The 24342-nt window shown below is 41.0% G+C and overlaps 1 long non-coding RNA gene across 18 annotated transcripts in view; it reads left to right on the top strand.

Moving 5' to 3' along the window:
* The window catches only part of LOC108445845, a 100457-nt gene that overhangs the window by 63187 nt on the left and 12928 nt on the right, over positions 1 to 24342 (top strand). For 13 of the 18 annotated variants that reach the window (XR_001860871.1, XR_001860859.1, XR_001860856.1 and 10 more), the window contains 3 exons: positions 1225 to 1386; positions 7637 to 7816; positions 22505 to 22640. This is a non-coding gene — a long non-coding RNA (uncharacterized LOC108445845). Of the gene's footprint in view, positions 1 to 1224; positions 1387 to 7378; positions 7410 to 7636; positions 7817 to 20348; positions 20495 to 22504; positions 22641 to 23922 lie in introns of all 18 variants that reach the window. The other 5 variants (XR_001860863.1, XR_001860866.1, XR_001860861.1 and 2 more) reach the window with 5 other exon arrangements.

Genomic DNA, 24342 nt, shown 5'->3' on the forward strand with positions numbered 1-24342 from the left:
ATGACTGCTCCTTGTTCTTTCCTGATGATGCTAAAATTTCAAGGGTAACGTTAAAAAAAGCCCTAGAAAATTATTGGGCTGATTCCCTCCTTAGTTTATTGGGCTCTAACTACTAACTGCCTTTGAAAAACCTAGCCTAAACTATTAATTTTTTAAAATCTCCTCCTTTATTTTATCAACAAATTTAATAAAACTGACCACAAAAGAGCCCAAAAATATGAGTACAAAAGATACTGTATTTTTTGACAGATATAAATGTGCTAATTAGCCTTCAATTCAGCCATGTTAAAAAAATGAAGTCTTTAGTACACATCTCTACTGCTTTTTATTAAAAGTAAAGAATTAGAAAAGTACCACATGTCAAAGAGTAAATAATAAAGCTTTCAGTATATTGAGACAATATTGGTAAATCTTACTGATATACTGTTTATAAAAAAAAATACAGTGCTTAAATTCTAATGAGATTCTGCACTGTTGACTCTTCCTCCAGTTCTGAGAACAAGGCAATTTATACTCTTTCCTAGAGCAATTTAAATTGTTTCTTTTATGTTGTATGGTTTTGCACTAATGTTTTTTTTCAAGTTCTGCTTTTGTGGGCCTCCTTTCTCCTTGCTTCTTATTGAAGTGCTGAGGATCATTTGAGTCAAATCCATTAACTTTCCCATGGTTTTCAATCAAGAGCTTTGCAAAATGCCCAGCTCCAAAACGGCTTTAATGGAAAATATAGATTGCTTCATATTTGATTTAGACCTCACCCCTGTGCTTGTTTGCTTTTTTTCTCCCTCAGGTTATCAAGCTTCACATGATTTTTCTCAGCCTTTTCTTAGCATAAGCTAAGTTGTAAGTTGGACAATTGCTCTGCCTCTAATTATTTTTGCACCACACTGAAAGTCATTAATGTTATTTCTGGTGATTGCAGCTGATATCCTGAGAATGAAAACATTCAGTGGGAAATCCAGGATCTGCTGGAGTTAAGGAAAACTTCCCCTTGGGTGAACATTTTTTCCTACCCATCTGGGCATGCAGGTCTAAATATAATTAATAATTAGATCCTGGTTTGTCTCCAGCCCATCTTTATTAGAAATATTGATAACCTTGAATGGAAATAGTAACCGTAGTTACACTGTGAGAGTATACAGTGTATGAGCAAGGGACAGGATGGTTTGGATGGGTAAGGTGGGCTTTTCCTGCAGAAGAGGCAGTTTCTGTTTGTGTCTCTTGCAGGTGTTTCCCTGCTGGACGGACGGATACAGAGGATGAAGAGGCAGGGAAGTGGCTGTGTAGCCACGATTGTTCTCCTGAAGCGATTTTGTTTTTCTTGCGGGCTGCAGGTGGAAGGAAGCGGTGCTCTTTTCCAATCACCTAAAAGCATCTGGAAAAGTGAAGGTAATGGACTTGAGGTTTTTTCAAAGGCTTGTGCAGAGTATGACAAATACATGAGACTGCGTCACTGAGGCCTTTTATGATAAATGGAAACAATGTAATTTGTGTCACAGTTGTGCTCTATTTCCAAGCAGCCCTACACAGTAATGGGCAGAGCTCCTGATGGGGGAGTGATCCACTAATCTGTTTCACCTGTTGTGAGATTTTGGAATGTAGTATTTGTGTGTGATTTATATGTTTGGCTTTTACTCACAATAAATGTGCTTCCCAGCTTCAGCAGGTCTAACACACAGTTGCACTTCCCAGTCTGCCTGCATCCAAACACAGAGTTTGCACCTTGCAGAGATTCAAAGAATGGGCATAAGAATTACTGTCTACTATAAGAGAATTAAAGAAGAAAAAAAGAGAAAAATAATCTAATATGGCACATGGGTCCCTCATGTTTTACAGAAGGCTTCTTCCATAGGCTCTCTTTGTGATTCTTTTGCTTCATTTTGTCCTCCTGTTTTTGTCAGTCACCTTTTGAATTTTGGCCTGAGAGCATCTTCAGTGCAAAATTGATAAAGCCATGCTCAGAAGAGTGGTAACTGGAGACAGTCTCAGTAGAAAAGCCCTCGTTCCATCACTTCCCAGTTTGTACTGGATGGGGATTTCATTTTATTTTTCTTTTCATTCATACCATATTTCAGAGGACATGGCCAGCTTGGCTTCTTGGGTTTTCAGTAGTGCGGGTTGTTGGTTTTGTTGGGGTTTTTTCGTTTTCCCCAGTGAAGAATCTGATGTCACCAATGCACTCAGAGTGTACACAAACCTTGACAAAAAAGAGCAGATTTGTTTATTGAAAAACATCCCCGTGTTACTTCTAGTGGCAGGGAAAGTGTAAAGGCAGAAAATGATTCAAACCCCATGTGTCCTGACTGCAAAGTGAATTTTTAGGAATATGGAACACAATAAGCCAATAGACTCATTAGATGGCTTGCTTTATTCCCCCCCCCCCCCGGTTAATTTAATCATTTCCATTTGACCCTGTTTCCAAGACACAGGTCTCTCCAGCTTCTCCAAAGTGAGCATATGGGCAGTATATGGATATCACAACTATGTCTTAATATCCAGCTGCTGTTTGTGTGCCAGTGGGGAATGGCTGCACGGCTGGCTGGAGTACCCTGGGTGAACCTGCTGCTTACATAAAAATATTTCTGAATAATTGTAGCCAATGGCCATTTAATTTGGGCAGTTGCTGATCCTTGGCATAGATTGTTGAGAAGTTAGGATAGCAGAGAGAAAGCAGATTGAATTAATGGAAATATGGAAACTGTTTCGAGGGGAGAAAAGGAAGTTCACTGTTTCTTCACTGCCTTTATAGATAGAGGATTGGGGTCACAAAAGCTCCATGTGGGTTTAACATCCTTGAAAATGCCAGGAACAGAGTAATTGGATGACTGGAACAGACTCTGGATGCAGCTCTTTCGTCACTGCCCTCGGTGAATGAAATTCTTTTCACTCTGAATTCAAATCTAACAGAGACTTTTCGCTTTCAGCGTGGATGGTTTCACCTCTGAGCCAGGCAGCAGCCCCAGTGGTAAGGTAGAGATAATTGTAGCAAATCACTCCAAACCCTCCTGAAAGCACTGCATTATGCATGCACCAGCTTTAAAAATGGACAATTAGAAAGACACCTCTTTCGAAAAGTGCTTTTGTAGTGAGTAAAACAAAATTATTTCTTCAGCTTCCAGTGCAAAATGGGTGGCTACAAAGCATGTGCATAGATTTCTGGAGATACAGTACAAAGGGGATGATAATAATAACCTTGTTCTGTCACCAGAGAGTCTGCAGAAAGATTCCATCAGTATTTTGCACACTATGATAAAAAATGTGTGAAATCCTCAGCATCAATGAAAGTTCAAAGCGAAACAGAATCAAGCAGGATAAGGTGTCCATAAAGAAAAGAAATAGCTAAATGATATTAAGGAAGCCAAGATAACTGAAAAAAATAACAGCACAATAGCTTATAGAGTCTGCTTCTGCTAACAAAGGCAATGTTTAGCACCCAACGTTTCCATTCATTCTGAAGACACAGTTACATTCTGGAATGAACAAAATAGGCAAAGCATGAGTTTACAATGGTGTTTTGAAATTTGAGGTTAAGATACTTGAACTCTGACCTCTCCATAAAAAGAGAGGCTTCCTGTCTCTGCCAGCATCCTAGTGTTGAGTGATGCCTGGCTGCCTGTGGCACAGAGCGAGCCATCAGGATATGTACTGTCTGTGGGAAGGCATGAAGGGATTTCCTGGAAAGGCTCCCCCTCTAGGGAGCCTGGAATCCTGCAGTAGCTGGCCCTGACGAAGTTAAGATTGCTGAGATGCTTCCCTATCCATAAGGGACAAAAACCACAGGCCCGAAGCCCTCCCAAACCTACTCAGTCCAAAATGGAGTGGCGGATGAAGTCTGTCTTTAGCCTAAAATATCCATGAATCTCTAAAATCAAACCCCAAAGGTTTTGTGTTCAGCTCTTGCACCTCCACAGAACTATATTCTGGAGACCTTTTCCCATGGAAGTCTCCTGCCTTGTATCTGAGGCTGGAACGAGCTGAGACAGAAGTATTTGGGGGGCTGGTTTTTGTTTTTTTACCATTTACAGCTACATATTCGTCTTCAAAAGCAAAGGTCAGAAGGTTGTGTTAATTAGAAATATTTCAAAAATGTGTATCTCAGAGCTCTTCAAAAGCCAGAATAATAAAAAACAGAATTGCAGAAAAGGAGGCTAGGGAAGATGAGAAAAAAATTAATATATTTGGTTTTAGACTCGTCTTTGTGATCCACATCTCTTACGTACACTGAAGTTTTAAATCAAGCAAATTAAACCTTACCACAGTTCACCTTTGAGCACAGGGCAGAGGTAGACACGGCTCCAGAGGTCACTGTGCTACTGCAGCAGCCCAGCAAGAGCCAGTGTAATTTTGTTTAAATTCAGAACACGTTCTGACAACACATGCCCATCTGCTAACCCTCTGGCTGCGAGTCAGGTCTGCAAAAGTAATATGAAGATGCAACTCCTGTTCTAGTCTGAGTTTTTTGCCCCTTCAGATGCCTTCAAGAGCTGCCCCATTCATCTGCCCAAAATAAGTTCCTGACAGTATAAGGAAATGGGCAATGAATGTAGAGGGGCAGAGAGGCAGGTTACAAGAAAGAGGGAAAAAGCCAATAGTTTGTTGTTGAAAAATAGATGGTGGGTGGATGGATGGATGAAGGCTCTTGTGGAAAGGCCAGGATGTTACTGAGCCGGGGGTGGAAAGGCAGTGATACTGATTATTGTATCAATATCTCATTAGAGCCATTCAGATATTCTGATGGACCTTCAAATGTTTTTAGCAGTTCTGTGGTGTTTGCATCTGTCATGAGGAAAACCCACTCATTCCTCGGAGCTGGTCCATGAGCCAAAAAACCAGGCAGTCTCCTTCATTTATCCTTGTTTTGTGCAGGTTGGAACTCACATTGCAATATGATGAATTAATTGTGTCTTACAGTGCTACAGGTTGCCTGCACCAAATTGGCTGAGTGTAAAAGATTTCAGTGCAGTAATTACCACAGCTTTGTTCAAAAAGGCTTTTCTGCATATGATATGATGTATAGATGACCATAAGTAAAGAAGAAAAAAGGATGTTAATACATTATTTTTAAGGAGGGAAAACCCACATGGGAAGCAGGGTAACAGTTTTGATCAATAATGGACAGAGAAAATGTGGGACAAACAATAGGCAAAAGTCAGTGCTGGGAAGTGAGAGAGGCAGAGACAACATAGCAAAGGCCTTACAGGCATTCAGATGTGGATGTTGAAAACTGAACCAGTGAAGAAATAAACAAGTGTGGGTGTAAATATGCAAATTTTGAATGTGAAGCAATCAAGAGTTTTGAGTTAAAGCTCAGTCTCATCACGGAACATGTGGCAGGAATTGGTGTGCATATGAGTTCAGCCTTGCATGGAGAGAAACGGGGAATAAAGAGGACTGTGTCTCTTTGAAGCATTTGGGATGTACGTAGTGGTGTTGGAGAATAGAAATAAGGAATTTCAAAGTATCATCATGATTAAATGAATGGAAGCAGTATGATAGGGTTTTAATTTGCAGCCTAATTTTAAAAATGAAACAACAAATACGAAACTACAGAGGCGGGGGAAGCTGTTTGTAGGTTTTTTGTTTGCTTTAGAAAGGATATTTTCTTTTCCACAGTTTGGGCTACAGATGGGTCTCATGGGATTTGCGTTCCAACATAAGGGAGATATTCAGGCTTTCAGATTTCATTACCACTTTCTTCATTATTGTGCCTCGAGGAGCTACAAATAACACATGGCTAATTTGTGAATACAGCACGTTCCAGGGAATGTGTGTATTTTAATCAGGGCACCTTCTGACATTTGGTAATTGGTTTACAGATTTGTTATATAATTTCACGAGTATTAAGTTGCTAAGAGGAAAAAATCTAAATTTATGTGATCTGAAATCTGCCCTCACTGGACCCTTACAGCAGCTGTGCTCCTTCCAGGTCTGAGGACAGATTTTAAGTCAACAAGTAAATAAACTAGCAGCTATTTTTTTCATTTCTTATAGTTTTAGTAAACTAGTAGTTACATTCTTCACAGCTTTCTTTCTGTGTGTGTGTGTATATATCACTAAACAGCTCTTAAGATGTAGGCAGATTTTGTTTGGTGAGAAATCAGGTTTTATGTTGGAAGGTGCATGTTTGTTCTTGGTGTATTTTTTGGGCATGTTTGTTAGGACAAGTCACATGCCACTGGCATATCTGCATCTGTGCACTGAGAACATCTGCAAGCAGATGCTCACATACTTCCTTTCCTTAGCTCACCATCCCAAATTAGCTTTATTTCCAAAACCAGTTTGGTTCTCAGGCTGTCTTGTGTAATCCTGCTGTCCTGAAGCCTGGGCATCCAAGGCCTTGGAAATGGGGTGGGGAGTGAGGCTTTCTGTAAGAACAACCTGTCTGAAGTACCAGATGTATGACATGGAGTAATAAGGAATATTATCTTCCATTTTTTTATTGTTGCAATCAAAAGTACAGAGAAACTAAAATCTCCCTGCTTTTAAATTTTAGTTGTTATTTGTTTTCTCTCTTGCACAAAAGAAGATGCACCTGTCTGCATTTCTGAAGTTACCTCGCTTCTCTGGCTGTACCTGTTGCCACATGATGTTTAGGGAAGCTGCTAATTGGGGAATGTTTCAGCTGCAGATGACTGAGCTGTGGCTGTTCATTTATATTATTTATTACTCACTGGATACAGGCAGCATGTGCCAAACAGCAGGATCGGGCGGGAACATCTGCTAGGGAGCAGCCAGAGGCACAAGAGCAGCTCTTGGCAAGAAACCCATGCCTTAAATTTACCTAATTACCAAAAATGGGCCCTGTTTTGGAGAAGGCCATTTTGTGTCAGGCTGTGGGGTCACTCTGCCATTTTGTGTGTGAACACGGGCTGACTAATGCTCAGGGGGTGAGGTGTCTTGTAAGAGTCAGAACATCCTAGAGATGCTTCTCCAGTTTCCTTCAGCACACACACACCATGTTTCTGCTTCCAAAGTAATCTCTAACATTACTTACAAGCGGGGTGTTCTACAGTTTCCATTACTTTTGGACTTGAATCCTGATATGTGAACAGCAAATAACATGGCCTAGAAACTGAAGCAAGGGCCATAAGCTACTGGGAAGCTGCATAGGGATGTGTGGGCACTGGGGAATTGCATGTCGTGAGCTGTGGATAATGGGTAAGAACACACAACTGGGGGGAGGGAGGGTTAAGAAGACCAGCCTGGATCTGGAATTCTGAGAATTTCTATGCTTGTGTTACATTTTTCAAATTCTTCTACTTAACCAATGCAGTATTAGCATCTTTATAACTGATGCTGAGTAAAACAAAATTATGGTAGAAGTCCACTAAAACCTTGCAATTTCTTCTTCCTAATTTGACTCTGGTTTTGTTGCTGCAAGGATCCTATCAGCCACAGCGCTGGGTACAAAGGTGAGATTTGTCTGCCTGGCCAAATGTCCCCGCTGTCTGTGCATGGCTCTGGCTGCCCCATATTGCTGAACAGCACAGCCACCTGTGGCTCGTTTTGACATTAAAAATACCAAGCACCTTCCACAGCTGATGCCATCTGTCACTGCAGCACAGACTGAGGCAGCTTGGGTTGTAGTAGGCTGGCTCAGACCAGGCAAGGTACCAACAATTTTGCCTTTCCTTTCCAGAGCTTCACCTCTGCTGGCTCCAGCTTGTATTTGCCTTCTGCAGACTGCTGCTGGAATTTTAGGACGTTACATATCAGTGTATCTATCCCTGAGCCAGGAGGAGTGATGAGGGTGCCTGGAATACTCGTGTTGCTGCGGGGACAAGGACACAGAAGGGGCTCTCTCATTCCCACAAGGAAGGTGAGTGACTGCACTGCTGTGCAATATTGCCCAGGAAAAGTCACAATTACTTTCATGTTGCTAGGTGGAGATCCTTGAATGTGTTTGGAGCCCGTGGCTTGGGGACAAGTAATATTTCTGCAGGGTCTGATGGGGTAACAGCTCTCCTGCTGAGCCAAGCTCCTGGCTTCTCCTGTTAAATTCTGGAGCCAGTCCCTGCTCCCTTGGACTGGAGTGTGGTACAGCCCTGCCAGCAGTGTGTGAGGCCATCAGCTCTCCCATATCCTGGTACATATGGGTGCATGGGTCTCTTCCCAGAGGATGCTTCTCCTGTGCCAGGCAGCACAGGGATTCACTCAGGCTCTTCATGATGAGGTTCTCACCTTGGAGAGGGCACCTCCTTCAGAAGGTGCTTCATCTGGAGTGCAGACAGGCCTTTTTTGAGCATATTGTTGTTATACTGGCACTTTGTTCCTGCTCACAGTGTTGTGGTAGGTTTTTTAATGAGTCCAAAGAAATTCCATTAAAAATATCACTGGGGGGTTTTTTGAGGAAAAGGCAATATTGATAACAATGCTTTGCAAGCAAATACTTTTGCAATACAAAAGTTTTGTCAGTTTTTGTGATCTTGGAAGATGTCCAAGCAGTCACTGATGGGTTATACTGGGCTGGCTTCAGCTGTGTAATGCTGTAACTTGAAATACTGGTTTTTTTGGTTTTTTTTTTTTTTTACTGCATATGGCCATAAAATAGAGACTTTCCCATAAAGTAGATTAAGGAAGATCTTTGATGCTTTCATTCAAAGAACAGCTCTTCCAGAAGGTGAGCATTAACAAGATGGTAGTGTCACATTTTCATGACAAGGTTCAGACTGAGCAGATCATTAGAAAGAAAAGGATCAAAGCCACTTCCCCATATTACATTTCAGGTGGACGTGAGTGTGTCACTGGCAAAAAAAAAGCTCAAGTAGCAAACTTCACAGGAGGGGAAGCTCACTCCTCCTGTCTTTCTTTCCATCGCAATTTCCTTCCAGAGAGTCACAAACTTCTGGAGTTTCAAAGGAGTTATGTTTTAATCCAACTAGTAGGGCTGATATAGCTCTGATGAGAGACTTGGACATCAGAAGAGATGTTGGCTCTCCTTCATTACTAGTGAGCGATCCAAATACCACATTAAACAATTGTTTAATTCTCACTGGCTTTCCAGTAATCCTCTTGGTCTGGAATTACCTTTGGTTTTTAGTAAGGGTTACTTATCTAACAAAAAAAAAAGAATAAATTGACCAAACACAGAACAGATGTTTTTAGCCAGTGCAGTAAATGAGAAAATTTTACTTTGTGAATTTTACTAAAGTAGATTTGTAATTTGTTTAACTCTAATTTATTCACTTAATTAAAAATTCTAAATTTTACCAAATTATAAAGCTGATGTAATGTGTAAACCTCCTGTGCTCTAGGTCTACTGGTAGGACGTTCTGTGCTGTCTTCCATGGACACAGAATATATAACCTAGAGCCTGAGGGCACAGGGAGCTGTTAGATCCTAATCTCAGGGTGTTCTGCAGGCAAAAAGGGCCCTTCCACGGCTTGATGAAATCTGCTGAACTTGTTGGATTGCCATTAATCACATTCATCTCCAAGTGGGAGCCGGCTCCTTGTGCAGCTCAAAGAAAGCAAGAGCTGCACCCAAATTAAATGTCATACAATAGCATCGTAAGGCATGTATCCAAAGTGCTTCTCAAACTTTTTACAGACACTCCAGCACATTTGAAGCGTTTGACAGAAAAGAATAGGCAAGGGCAACAATGATTGATCCATGTTTTTAAGAAAAAAATTGAAGCCATATTTCCACCAGGGGCTTCAGACGGACATTGATGTATTTATCAAGAACGAGCCCACAAGCGCCAACCTCTGCATCACTAAGAATGTAGCCTGCTGCAAGAATTTACAGCTGTGATGGAAGATTCATAGCTGCTCTCTTTATTTATTGGAAACATCTCTTGCAACTGAGTAAAGACATAAATATGAAATTAAATCACAAAAACTACTTTGAAGTAGTGCTAAGGGTAGTTTTTAAACCTAGGGGCCAGGACAACTTAAAACTAATGTTGAAACACAATTGAGATGAACGGTATTTACTGATCCATTATTCCATCACTTTACAGCTAATATGTAAAAGCCCAGATTATTGGAGAGCATTTGCTATATTCTTATACGTAATGCTCACCAGGAGGACTCAAGGGCAGCACGTTAGATAAAGGTGCATCCATGAATTTCTGTCTTTGTGATTTATAGTTTTCATGTCACTGTAAAATTATTTTTATAGTTTGTTTTACCAGCGTGGGGTGTGAAAGAACTTTATATGCTCTTGAAAAATAGCTTCATAAACAACAACAGGCTGTGATATGAGTTCTTTGAGTGCATAGATAGGGGTGTGAATGCCAGTATTAGGTTAATATTCTTTGTCCTTTTAGGTCACTGCAGATATTTTAAGTGGCCGCAGCTCCATGGGCCAGGGAGCGTGGGAGAGCAGAGCAGCCAGGAGAAAGGGGGTGAAACACAACCCACCCCCAGGAGCAATTAGTGTTAATGTGTTATTCTGGATAATGATGATCCATAGTTTCTACATAGTGAGTTTTCATCTGTACATCTTGTAGCTCCTTATCTCAATTTTGCAGGTTGCAAAACTGATTAATTACACCAGCAGCATTAGTTTAATTAGTGCTGACTATTCTTTGAGCTTTTTCTTCTTTAATCATCTGTTTAATTGGAACTAAATCCCCGTTTATCAAATGGTGTAGGTTTTAGCATCTGAAGACAGTGGATTTTGTTTAAGTCTTTCCACCTTGAACTCAGGCGTTGTTGTAAAAGCTTTGGGAATATGTCTGGGATTATACTGATTATAACTGGATCAGGATTTGGCATTTTTTAGTATCTGGTCATTTTGTCAAATATTTTGATGTTATAGCTAGCACTTTCTTTAAAAATTTAGGAAAAAGAGGTGAAGAATAACAGACTGGAGACTCTTACAAATGACCTGCCATATTTACACTGTTACTCCATAGCAGAATCTAAGTGAAATGATGAGGGAGAATACTTTGTTGACCAGCCTGGAGAAGTTTGAATTATCTTTAATCAGGAGCTGTCAGGATAAAAGAAAATACATGGAAGCAATATGTGACTGTTTTTCAAAACATAAATGCAACAAAATCTGAAGAAATAAGGACTGTACCATACTTGTACATGAGCTGCTCTCTGTATTATCAAAGCATGGTTATGTTGATGGATCGTGCAGTGACAGGACAGCAGATAAAAAAAAGTAAAACCTGGAGCAGTGGTGGAATGATGTAAGAAAGGGAAGCAAGTCACACTTGCTTCACCTAGAATCTTTCAGTAGGTCTGGAGCTGGTAGTTCTTACTCTTCATTCAGCTTCTGCTGCAGCCTTTTGCTTCCCTCCCCTCTCCTGCCCCCCCAACTGCTGTGAAAATAGTTACTAATGATGATGAATAGGGGTTTTTTGTGTTTTAAGTTTCCTCAATATGAAGGTCTTTCTCCTTCTATCATTCTCTAACTACTTCAAAAGTCAGTGTAATTCTCTGTAATTCACAAGCTCTGGGCATTTTGCCCTTTAGGATCTTTTTTCCTTCATCGTTTTGGTAGCTGCAGCACCTCTTCTCTAAGTGAAAAGGAGCATAAGGGAGAAGAGTCACCTCTTGATCCCATCCCAACCCGCTGCTTAGGTCAGCGACTTGCTGCAGATCTTTAGTAGTTTGTCACACTCATTGGAAGAGGAAGTATTTGGGCTCTGCCAGGAACATTTCCGTAGCTGTAACCCCCAGTGTCTCCACAACCTTTGCAAACAGCGATGCTGCGCAGCACCTCACACTCACCCCTGTGTGTAAAGGGTGACCCAGGCCCTTTGCAGGCAGTTCTTCACCCACTGGCCCTGTCCTGTTCAGCTGTGCGTCTCAAATGTATTTGGGCTGCATTTAAACTGGGTGGTTAAGTTATTCTCATGATTCTACCGCTGAAGATGGGCATAATCTTTCCTCTGTGTGGAAAAAAACTCATTTTTTGTATGATGACTCATATTGATTTAACATTACCATACATTGTTGATTGCTTTATTCAATTTAAAATGTTGAAGTTTGGTTTCACTGACATTATTGAGTACGGGTGGTGCATTATTTGTAATATATGTTTAACTGCACTCACTGCAGATTTAGCATGTATTAATTTTTACTAGAGGAGAAATACTTGCCTGATGAACAAGTTTATAGTGAGAAAGAAGTGTTCATTTTCTAGTCATGATCTTGTGCTCTTTTCCTTCTTATTTTCCATGACTGTAAAGCTTCGTTCTTTGGTGCAACTGCAAACTAAAAACCCAAGCTGTGATTCCGTCCCATTGCAATCCTGACTGTGAAGTTTGAGTTCACTTTTCAGGCTGATGGTCTCTCATCAGGTCACTGCAGAGAAAACAGAAAGCAGTGAGATGGGAAAACAAACAGCAGATGCTACACGTGTTGCTTTTTTTTTTTTCTCCTGACCTTTCAAATCTATGATGCTGGTGTATTTTAAAGGACAAACTGTGAGAGGCACCTAAAATGACATCATATATCCTATTAGCCTTTTATATAATTTTTCTAATATTTCTAACCTTTCCAATTGCAGTAAATTTACCCGGGCTTTGTTGTGTTTTGAGGTTTTCTATTAGATTTTACGTAAAACCGTATTAACTTCTTTAGTTCTATTTGTTCCTGATGCAAATACCATTTCATGGTCACCTGTTTTACTCATTCCCACAGCATGTGAAACACAGGCAATACCCTAAAAACACCTTCATCCCTACAGGTGCGTTAAAATGCTGGAGAAAGAGAGTATAATTTGTAGTAGAGTCATTTCATTTTTCCACAGTTGCTGATACTTTCTAATTTAAGTTTTGAAAGGCCTTATGGCTATAGTAGTGAGGAATGCTTGGCAGGATGTGGGTTACGGATAACTGGGCAGGTATTTGTTCCTGTCATGTGTAAAATGGCACCAAACATGGAGAAAATGCCAAAATGAGAGTACTGAGCTGTCTTCATGGCTCTGGGTGTGCACTCTGCCTGTCTGTGCACGGAATGCAGGCTGTGGGGTACAGCTGGAGGCAGGCACGTGGTATCCCTGTATCGATTTCCACTGCGCAGTGGCACTCAGTGGGAACCTAAATTCAAAGGGAAACAGGGTGTGCTTCAGCATCAGCTGGGAAGTCGAAGCACAGGTGGAAGAAAAAAGTGGTATCAATCTATCAGCCTAGGAAAGGCAAAAGTAAGAAAAGTATTGATTTTTTTAAACATCGTTAGAGTCAGTAATGCATCACTTCCTTGTGAGAAATGACCCGTCCTCCTCCTTTCCAATCCTGTTACTTTTGTAATGAGTTTTTATTAGGTAACCTATTTTCTGTAAATTATACCCCAGATTTCTCAACAGACATCAAACATCTTCTCAGTAAGAATACTTGTTTAATTATTTATTTCTACTTGGAAAAAATGCATTTTGCAGCAAAGTAAGAGTTGTAAGGGAAGGGATAGTTAAAATAGAATTATGGATATAAAAATGTTATTTGCAGTCCTTGGTTAGGTTTTCTTCCTTGCCATACAGACTGTTCAACCTATTCTTAAATCTTTCCCATTTAGGAGTTAATGGCAAAGTCCACTGGTGAGGTGGTAAAGACACATTATTAGGTTTAATTCTGTCTCTGAAGCTGATGGGCTTTAGCTGCCTGTGATTAAGTCTCTGAATTCCTTTGCATCTTCCTATGATTTTACAGTTTAGATCATCAGATTTCTCATTGGGGGTGGAGGTTGTTACATTTAATACCTTTGACTATTTTTGTTCTGCCTGGTCAAATACTTCACTCAACCTCTGTTTTCTAGTCCTTTTTGGGTAGCCATCAGAGTACTGTGAAATATTCTGCTCAAAATACCAGCATTAACAATAGCCAAGGGAAGGACAACTTCTGAAAGAGTGACATCAGATGGATTTGTTCTCAGCCTAGAGCTTTGAAATAATTTTTACTGTTCTCCAAATAATTCTGGCATTATACATAAAAATGATCACAAAGCATGTGGTGTTTTATCAAAGGTACAGGATCTTTTTATTATATTAATGTACAGTTTAATGAGAGAACCCTGAAATAGGATCAGTCCCATTAATTTTCCAAGCCGTATTCTGTAAATTGTCGGCTCTGGAAGAAAAGTAGAACAGGTTTAGAGCTAATCTTTCACCTCTATACCAGATCCCTTCTTATGCTTAGTTCTGGTATAAATGACAAAGGTTTGGGGGCTTTTAGGTATTGTTTTCAGTCAACTATTTAAAATACCCTGATTACAAGGAATATTTGGAATTTCATATAAACCTACCACCTTCTCTCAATGCTTCACAGCTTCACATTTAATTGAACAGTTAAAAAACTGTTCTTATTATATATGCAAGGAGAATCATACAAATGATGAGTTCAACTTTGATCCATATTGGCTATGGCATCAAAATCTCCTTCCCTCAAGCTACTGAAAATGTTTATTCTTTAGCAGAGCAGAGTAACCAAAACACTCTGAGTAGCATGCCCAGTTTGCTTTGTACCTTTGCCCTGGGCTCAGATTTTTTGTGCTGCATTAATGGTGTTAAAACACTTTCTTTATCTGATGGGATTCCTGTAGGATATCCTGCAGGATAATAATTAGGCTGGACAATTCAATCCAAACACTGGAAGGCTAAAGAGGAAGATAAGAGGATGCAATTACTGAGCAAGGGTGTTCATCCTGGGCAATGTTTGTGGATGATTCCAGTAGCATGGTAGGATTCAAGGGCCCACAGTAGCAAAAAATGAAGCATGCCACTTAACTCTTATTCCAGGTTTCTGTAGGATTTTGGCACAGCTTTAATGTTTTTACTGAAAGGAGACCATAATTGTGACACAGGAAACTGCTGGTGCTGAATTGTTGTATTATCCACAGGGTGCCAACAAGGGATATTGAACAGATACAGTGTTCTTGGAGTAGATGAACTAAGAGAAAGAAAGAAACTTTATTAAATGAAGGACCTAAAATATTTTGGATAACGAACAGAGTTGTGTGCAGTTAGAAAGTCCCAGCCTCTAGTCCCCACTACAAAGAAGCTGAAAAATAATTACCAGTTGACCAGCAAATTCTCAATATGAGAGAAATTCTTGGGTTTGTGTAGTTGGACTCTACTCCTGTGGCCTCTCTTATCAGATGCAGAAATCATCATTCAGTAAAGGGGTCTGGTCCTGCTCTCTCCTCCCCTGTACTGTCCTGTCCTCTTTAGTGGAGTAGCTGTCACTTAAACGATGCCTAAGTGGATTTGATCCTAAGGATCATTCATGCCTAAGAGCCAGGGAGAGGAGAGTTCCAGACTTGAATGAAGTCATGAGTAAACAACTGTGCAGGAGGACACTCTGTCATGATTGTAAAAGAAAACAGGATTGTTGAATGTGAACTTTACAAAATGGACACGGAGGATCAAATTAAGGGGAAGCTGCAAAGGGCAGTGCAGCCCAAAGGGTGACCCCGGCCCATGGCTGAGGGAGACGTCAGGCAAGAGCTTGGTGAGCAAGTGGGGAGAACGTGATGTCAGAAGATGAGAAAGGTCAAAATAATACATCTTATAAATAATACATAACTTCAGTTCATGGCTGCTCATGCTGAAAGAATAAAGCCTGGTCATATGACCATGGATATTCATGGCATGGACTGGTGCAGCTCTTGGGAGAAACTGGGATTGACCAGCTTGCTCTGCCTCACCGGAGGGCTGGTCCTCATACAGCTTCCCAGGCTGGCTCCAAGCTGATACCTAAGGGCTGGAGTACTGTCCCCTGCAATCTAAGAGGTTAAGAACAGCAAACAATCCCAGTATGTACCTCCTTGGGGTCAGTATCCACTGATGCCCCGGACACATAAGGACAGGCTTTGCTACCAGCTCTGCCACTGGAATTTTCCTGAAAAGGCTGCAAATAGGTCCGAATTCTTCACTGGAAAGTGAATGCAATGTAATTCAACTGGTTTGCTACTCTATAGTTTTGGTTAAACACCACGTTTTTATGTCCCATCCTAACAAGATAAAAGGTATGGATGAGCAAAGAAAACAACATAGAGGGTTTTACATAGGAGTTGTTAAAATTAGTTGCTTCTACTTCACAGAAATTTGTAACAACAATCTTCAGTGTGTTCCTTATTACATCTTTTTTCCCCTCTCTTTTGTATGCCACATAGCAACAAACACTCCCTCTCTCTCTTGGCATTTATGTTTTTCTCTTTCTTTTTCTTAAGGGATAGAAGAGAAAATGCAAAAAAGAAATATGAAAAGCAAAACATCCTTTGAACATTGTGCATTCCATTAAACCCAGCAGAACAGAACCAGAAAAAAATCCAAAAAATTTTCAGTTCTTAGGTATCACCCCGTCTTCCTTTTTGAATTAAAAGATCTATCTACACCTACCATCGCTCCTTTTAGCAAAGCTGAAACTTAGGAGAATATGTTTGGAACCATTAATTCTCAAGGAAATCTATAGTTTTCAAAGCTCTCATCTCATGACACAGTTTAGTCTTATTTTTGCAAAAGGATTTCAGAAATTTTAGATTATAAGCTTGATGATTTATATCCTGATATTTTTTTTCCAAACAGCATCAATTGCTTGAAGTCTCTGAACCTGACAGAGCAACTGAGTAATTTATTTTTAAACATAAATAGGGAGAAGCTGGTTTTCAACATTTCTATTTTCTTGTCCAAAAGGCATGTAAAATCAACACATCTGCAGAAATGCAAATAATTTACACGTGAGGACAAGCTGAAATTTAGCCTTCTCAGACAGATGACATTTATCCATCAGCATTCACATACTGGCTTATCAACACATGTAGACACTTCTGCTGTTGAAAAGCTTCATTTATCACTTGTTGAATGTTTGACGCTGAACTGCTTTTTGTCAAAAAATTGTTCCTTAGATTGACAGATTCTGATGATAACGAAAAAAAAAAGTCATCAAAAACCCCTCAGGTTTCTGTGCCTGCTGTGCAAGGAGTCCCACATCTGAAAATGGCCTAGAACCAGCAGAGTGGTGCATTTCAAATATTCAAAGTTTATATTGGTTGTTAGATACTGAAGTTGCATATGAAGTACATTAAAAATTAGTATTGAAAGTTTCCTGTTTAGCAAAAATTGTATAAACAGACACAGTTTGTTTCCTGTTGGTTTTATAATTAGCTGGCTTGTTCCTGAGAATAATTTAGTCTTCTTTATTTTCACAAGTTCGTATATCTTCTTTAATCAGCCAACACACATATTTGTCTTACAGACAAATGCATTATATGCTACATATTTCATCACTGAGTGGCTGCCAGAAATGCATTTCCATATCTACTCTTCATGAATCAGCAGAACTCCACTATAAATCTTCACTCCCTATACAACTTTTTTTAATAGAGGTGTAGCCTCATTCTGATGTTCTGTAATCAGCTTTGTCAGAGACACTGGGTCCTCTTTCCTTAAAATATTAGCTTAGTAAAGATTTAAACCACTGTTTATAAGCAAGAGAGAGAGAATCCCCATATCCTATCTAAAATCATTAAAAGATTGATGAGCGTTCGTAGCTGGAAAATTCTGGCAGAAGAATAATTTCTTTGCAGCAGCCTGTGTAATTAAAGAGAGGATGAATATTGGTAAAAACATTACTCCTTACTCTCCTCTTCTGCTCACTGGAGATGGATCACATCTTGCAAAACCGTATTTCCCCCTCCTGTGATGGCACAGACAGGTAGGTGAGTTATAAGAAATCAGAACCACAGGGCTCAAACAGTCAAACCAGGTACTAGGACACAGTACCTGTGAGAGTTACAGTTAGCCAAGGAATGGATGGCTGGATGGAGCAATCCCAGCCACTTCAATGCGTGTTGTGGGACAGCAAGAAGGAGGTGGACAGAATGGGAAAGGCATCACCTCTGTGGTGGGAGGGATGATATGGATCTTCTATGGGCATTAATGTTTCTGTAATTCACTGTTGCACGTACACGAAGAACGTTTGTGTGGCCATCATTCCCTCCAGCAAACAGCTAAACCAGTTTAAGAATCGCTGTTCAAACAAGTCTTAGTGTTGTTTTCAGCAAGAGGTTATGGTATCTGCTCCAAAGTAGACATGCCTTTAGGTTCCTTCTTTAAGTACACTTACTGGCATATGGAATAATAAAAGAAACACTCGATAGCTCAGGGCAAGGGCAGCATCCCAAATAGACTTTAAATGGCAAACAAATTAGAGTCGACACTTCTGTCCACATGAGCCTAATGGTACTTACCTTTGACAGTAAATGCACAAAATTACATCAGGCTGAGAGCTGGAAGTAATTGGCAGGTGGAATAGGACTCAGAGGAGCCCCTCTGGTCTCACTTGTCCTTTGATGTCTGCTTGTGCCCAGTGCAGGAGAGAATACTGGGATCTCAGATCAGGTGCTGCCAGTTGTGTATTTTTAGGTTATTTTCAAGGCGTGGTATCATCTGTTACCTTCTGCCATTCTTCTCCTTGAGTCACTTCAGGGGCCATTCTGAAATAATAGTAATGCCAGTTCTGGGTTAAATCAAGTAGAAATGCTTTAAGTGTCTGCATTTGCCATGCTCATTTTACCTCAACTTTCTGTGGCTCTTTTCCAAGCATGTCCCACGCTTCCCTACCTCTGTTTAGTCTGGGAAAGGTATAAGAAAAATAGCTGAAGGTCATGTGGCTGCTATCTATGCATAACTAATCCTTTATTGGAACAGATGTGAGTTGCAAAGAAAGTTAATGTCTAACTTTCCAAAAGGTTTGATGGAAATCTGTCTGGGAACAGCCAGAGCTGAGTACAATATCTACAGTCAATCTTTGCTTACTTTATTGAGGACTGGTGGAAATACCATGTGCCAATAACATTATTCAAATCAACATGGATTTAAAATCAGATGTCTGGGTGTGTCAGCCCTTTTTGTCTGGAGCCTAAGGAGGTTAATGCAATTTTCCTTTGTCTAAAGCTGGCACAATCCAAACCAGCTGTACTGGGATTATATTTCTATATAATAGAAACATAATTTTCATAGGTGTGATAAATAGTGCTGACAATTTGCTGTAGTAAGCCTGAAGAGTTTAAACCATGTAACTAATCCAAATCGTAGAATTTCTTTGGTTTACACTAATTGTAGATGTCAGGTCTGGTGGTGACTGGATACTGTGTTGATGGGTCCTTCAGAAGTGCTGAGAGATAGATAAAGTTGGGCTGAACTGATGTATTTCATATTATGAGCAGCTGGATGAGCCCTGAACACCATACCCAAGTGATTCATTTCTGAATGGTGGTGAAAAGAGAGGGGGGTGCTTAAATAAATCAATGGTGATTTTAATAAACTGGGAGCTTCTCACTACTAAATCTGTCTGCATCTGATCTGAATTGCAATTACCTGTCAAAAATTCATCCATCATTGCAAGTTCCAGACAAACTTTCTGGCAGCAGATGTTTCAGGGAAGCTATTTCATGTGGGAAATATATCGTTTGGTGTACAGCATTCCCAAGAACAAAAGCCAAAGCAGAAAACATTTCCCGAGTAACAGCAATAACTTCTGTGTCATACCTAAGCTGAGTTTATTGGTGAATATAATTTGTAAATGTGAATTTCCAACATAAATCAGTCCATGAAATACTACTCGTAATTCAGCCCATCTCAAAGAGATGTAGTAATTCAATACTTGTGTACTTGTGAAAGCAATGGTATTTCTAATAACTTTAAATTCAGCATTATTAAGCCCCCTCTCTGAGGCTACAGCACTGGTGACTGCCAAACAGAAGTGGTGTGTTCCAGCTGTGGGAAGAGCCCTTAAGAGATTGCCTAAAGAAATGTGTCTCACTCCCTCAGATCTGTATTCAGCAGGTGTGGGGCCACCCATGCAATCTATGTCTCTCTCACACCAAAACCCAGAAGAAACTGGGGGGAAAAAAAAGTTTTCCTGCCACTTAGTATCGGTTCATTGACTTCCTGTTATAAGAGAAAGGGCTGAGTGTGGACTGTGTTGAAGGATTTAAATTCAGAATACCTAAACTCCGGTTTTTCATTGACAGCCTTCCCACCATTTGATACATGGCTGATCCCTTCTGTGGCAAGAAGACAACGTAATGAACATTTCTTTGCAGCCATCAGAAAATTGTCATATAACACTGCTATTTCTCATCTGAACATGTACCGTGAAAATGACCTCTGAAGACAGGCTGGACATATGATGAGAAGATTGCTATCCCAGCCAAATAATACCCCAAAAGCTGTTCTACTGTCACCTCTATCAAAACCCTCCATTCTCTTTGCCAATTATAATAGCAGAATCTATCAGTCTTTTCAATTTTCATTATATCAGGAATTTACTTTGCACGTTTCCTTCCTCTCTGTAGTACTTTAAAATCATGTTTCATTAAAAGCTGTTCCTAGCATAATTGGGAGCAATTCACTTATAAAGTAACTGCTGACAGATGGATCCATTTATATCTTAGACATGATGTGCTGGGCTTCTTATCTTGTCACCTCTGCCTGGTGTTTGAGGATTCATCCTGTTGTGTTGGTGGTTCTGAAAGCCCCAGCCTCATACACTGCACCAAGTGTGTCATTCTGAGCTCTGGAGAACTGATGGCTGCCAAAGGTATGGAGAAAACATCCTGGTTTGCCCTACTTCTCTCATTCATCAGTGCACAGTGTCATTGGGGTAACATTTCCTGCAGAAATCAGAAAATATTTACATATTGCATGTCCGCTCTTCTCATTTATTTCCCTATTATTTATTTCCTTCTATTATGTAGCTTGGAAGGGCTGTGGGTACTTTGTGCAAATCACTTCTCAGGCCTGTGACAAGAGATTGTGTCCCCTCCAAGGGGTTTATTGCCTCAGCACTGGCTCCCAGGACCGTCTGTCCATTCCCCTGTGCCAAAGGCACCGAGGAGAACCAAAGGACAGGAAATAAATGGTTGGCTGCGTGTCCCAGGGTGCTGTAGGGGTGCACGGGTCCTTCCCTGGGTAGTACATGAGAGGTAGTAAGTAGGGAGTGCATTATACTGCACCTTTAGAATGAGAATAGATAACTTTTACCTAACACAGGAGAGAAGCTGGAGCTGGCAAAGGGAAAAGAGAAGTGAATGGCACGGAAAATGATGCTGGCAGGAAACTTTATAATGAGCAGAGGGAAAGACAATTTCTATCAGGACCTGGGCACAGCAGGCACTGCAAGTGAAGGGTGTGAACCTAAACCTGACCCTCTCCTCTCTTTACCTCTATGAAAGGCTGCATTTTAGGAATATGAAGAGGAAAATGAACTTTTAGCCTTAGAAGTAGCTGGAGGAGCAGGTGCCTCGGGCTGAAGGTGGTGTGGGTTGCACACATCCTTGTGCTCACAGTCAGGGTGCGATCCCGTCCCATATGGCTGGGGGCTGGAGCTGTGTTTCTCTGGGATGTGTGATGAAGCCTTGGGAGACAATTCATTGCTCTGGAGAGTGCTTACCCTGGGGAGCACAAGGTGCCAGCACCAGTCAAACAGTGTCAAGTTTCGTGATTAGAAGCAAATTGGTGGAAGCTGGAATTGTTCCTGATGGGTGTTTTTAATTTCATTTTCCTGTGGAAAGATTCTTGAAAAAGCTGTTCCAGGTACTTGGATCATGCATTCCAACAACTTTAAAATTTAAACTTCTTCTAAGGGAAGATCACGTGTGTTTCAGGCCTATATGCATAATATATTTTAATATTGCTAAGGCATCTGTGACCTCAGCACAGAAATGTCATGAGAGGGAATGGCAGAAGAAGGACAGGGGGTAAAGCTTTAAAACACCCTCATTAAAATGTATTTTTCTCGGTTTGAAAAAAATAATGAAAACCACCCCTTGATCCATTTTCCTGAAAGCAGTGATCAAATGCTTTAGAGGCCAGTTTCATTCTTACGAATAATTTTTTTATTAAGAAGGACGAAAACTATCTAATGTGATAACTATGAAGGAATGCAGAGTCATTTTCATTATGACCATGAGCATTTATTTGTGGCATAAAATTACCCTTAGGCAGAAAAGTCCTCTACTATTGCACACATGCACCCGGTTCTTCCAGCCACTGCTTCATGTCCTGCTGTGGTGAAATACCTCCTTGAGGTGCATCAAATAAACAAGTCAGAACACCACAGAGCCAGTGCCACGTGAGCGTATTTCTGTCATTTTCCATTGGAAACTCGAAGCTGCCTTTCATTAAAGACAGCAAACGTGTCCTTGAGTCATGGCGAGGAACCGCAGCCCCACCACCTCCTAAAGGCTGTATTGGTGTCTCCAGAAGCAATTTAATCCATCTCTTCTTCCCACCCCACACGATGAAAAGACAAAAATCGCCGTGTGAATTACATTTGCCTTCAGGTCTTCCTAAAGATAAATAATGCTGCCTGCAGGTTTGCATTAGGGATGAAGTGTCTGCATTCTGGATAACTCTGGAAATAAATTAAATGAAGGGAGGCACAGCCTTTAGCTCTTTTTCTGGGGCTTCGTTTCAGACTGTGATTTTCACACAGCACTTCTGTTTCACCTGGGTTTAAGCACAAAATATACAACGTTTTCAGAAAGTATCTTCCCTTGCCCTTCCCTTTTCCATTTGCTTAATATAAACGTGGATCTTTTTTTTTCAGCTCTCAGAATGGTGAGGCTGACGAGTGATATTCCACATGGACTTGACTGCTTTGTGGCTCACCTTGGGCTTCTTAGCTCTCCACAGGAGATCCATCACCTCTTCTGCAGTGAGACACCTAATTGGGGCAACACTCGGTGAGTGACTCCTGCAGTGCAGAATGGTCCGCTCCAACCTTGGAAAAACATTTCAAGGATGAATTGTCAGTTCTGTGTCCAAGGTATAAATGTTCATGTCTAAGTGTAGAGGTCTGAAGATCCAACAAACAATTCCCATTTTTCTTACACAAAAGACTGACTGAACACGTGCATGAAAAAGCTGCATTTATTTTTGGGACAGTAGTGCAGGTTCTACTTTTAAAGCTGTCTGAACCAGCAGGTCACCATGTGGTCTTTCCAGATCTCCAGACTTTATCAGTGGAAAGGAAGGCACACTGTGAAGCGAGGAAATGTTTCCTTCCATACTGCTTAATTAGAGCAAGCAGCCTTTTTTTTTGTTTACATATGGGATATTTTTACCCTTGTATTCTTGTGTCCTCTCCAAAAATCAGGAAGGCTAAGGACTGATTTCAAATATTTCACTCCCTGTTGCCTTTGGCGTGTTTTGGTTTTTCTCTCCCCTCCGGCTTTCCTTGGGGTTTAAATGTTTGGTTTGAATTATCCCTGTTTTGCTTCACATTATGACTAAGCAGGCTTTTAATATAAACACCTGAGCACAAAAAAATCAAGATTAAGAAACTGTTCCACTTGACTTGAAGCATTATCTCTCCTGAAATGGGATACCTGAGGTCTGGGATACCTCAGCTGTAGAAGTCAGGTTCTGATAATTACAAATCCTATAGGAGTTTTCAAAATTAATTGTGTTTCTTCTCAGTGAGGGCTGTGTAGAGTTTGACTGCCTGTTTCATTGAGCTTAGGCTGCTCTTAGGGCCCATGAGCCATACAAAAAAAGGAACAGCAGCTAAAAAACAGTTAAAAGAGTAATTTGTGTGATTTAGCAGCCTCCTTGGAAACAGAAAGCAGAATACTGTTTGGCTTTACGGCACAGGAAGAGAGTTGCTTTCTTGGTCTTTGAAAATATATTTAGCTCTGACTTAGTATCCAAGGTAATAACCAGCCCTGACTGTAGAAAAGAGTATTTGCAGGGTATCTTCTCCTGGCTTTTTAAAATTGAAATGGAGTCACTTCCACTGGAAGATTTTTCCTTATCTAGCCTGCAACCTGTCTTTCTTCTTTGCCTGTTTCAAGTTCACAGGCAAGAACCAGCAATGCTGCATCTGTGTCTCTGCCAGGAGGGGCTGACACCAGGAGAAAGGGAAAGGGCACCAGTTCCTGTTCCCTTCCCACATTTGCAGCACTCGTTGGCGCACGGGCCCGGCGCTTCTGTTTGGCTCAGGCATCGATTCCTTTCCTTCCACAGCAGAGCTACAGCCGTGGATTTCCGCCCGAAGCAGATGAACGCGGACTCGGACGCTCCTTCTCCAAACCAACCCCCCCTCCAGAGGAGCTGGGGGAAGCTTTCCCTGCGGGAAAAGGGCAGTGAGGAGCAGCAGGGGCTGGTGCAGCCTCAGCAGAGGCTCGTGCTGGCACTTTTACAGGTGCACTGCTGTCCAGCAGGGAGTGGGAACAGCTGCTGCTCCTCTGGGCGTCGCGGTGAATTCCTGAGAGCGCCGCGGGCTCGGTTTGCCGGCCTGCATGGAAAAGGGACTGCTCTGCAGGCTCAGAAGGAGCATCTCCTTAGACTTCTCCCTTCAGGTTTGACAATGGCAGCATGCTAAGGGAGAACAGAAGGACTGGATAATGCAGAAACCAGTTTGGCACATCTGGGAAAACGCCTGTG

Source organism: Corvus brachyrhynchos, unplaced genomic scaffold, assembly GCF_000691975.1.
Source record: "Corvus brachyrhynchos isolate BGI_N302 unplaced genomic scaffold, ASM69197v1 scaffold1333, whole genome shotgun sequence".
NCBI classification, from domain to species: domain Eukaryota; kingdom Metazoa; phylum Chordata; class Aves; order Passeriformes; family Corvidae; genus Corvus; species Corvus brachyrhynchos.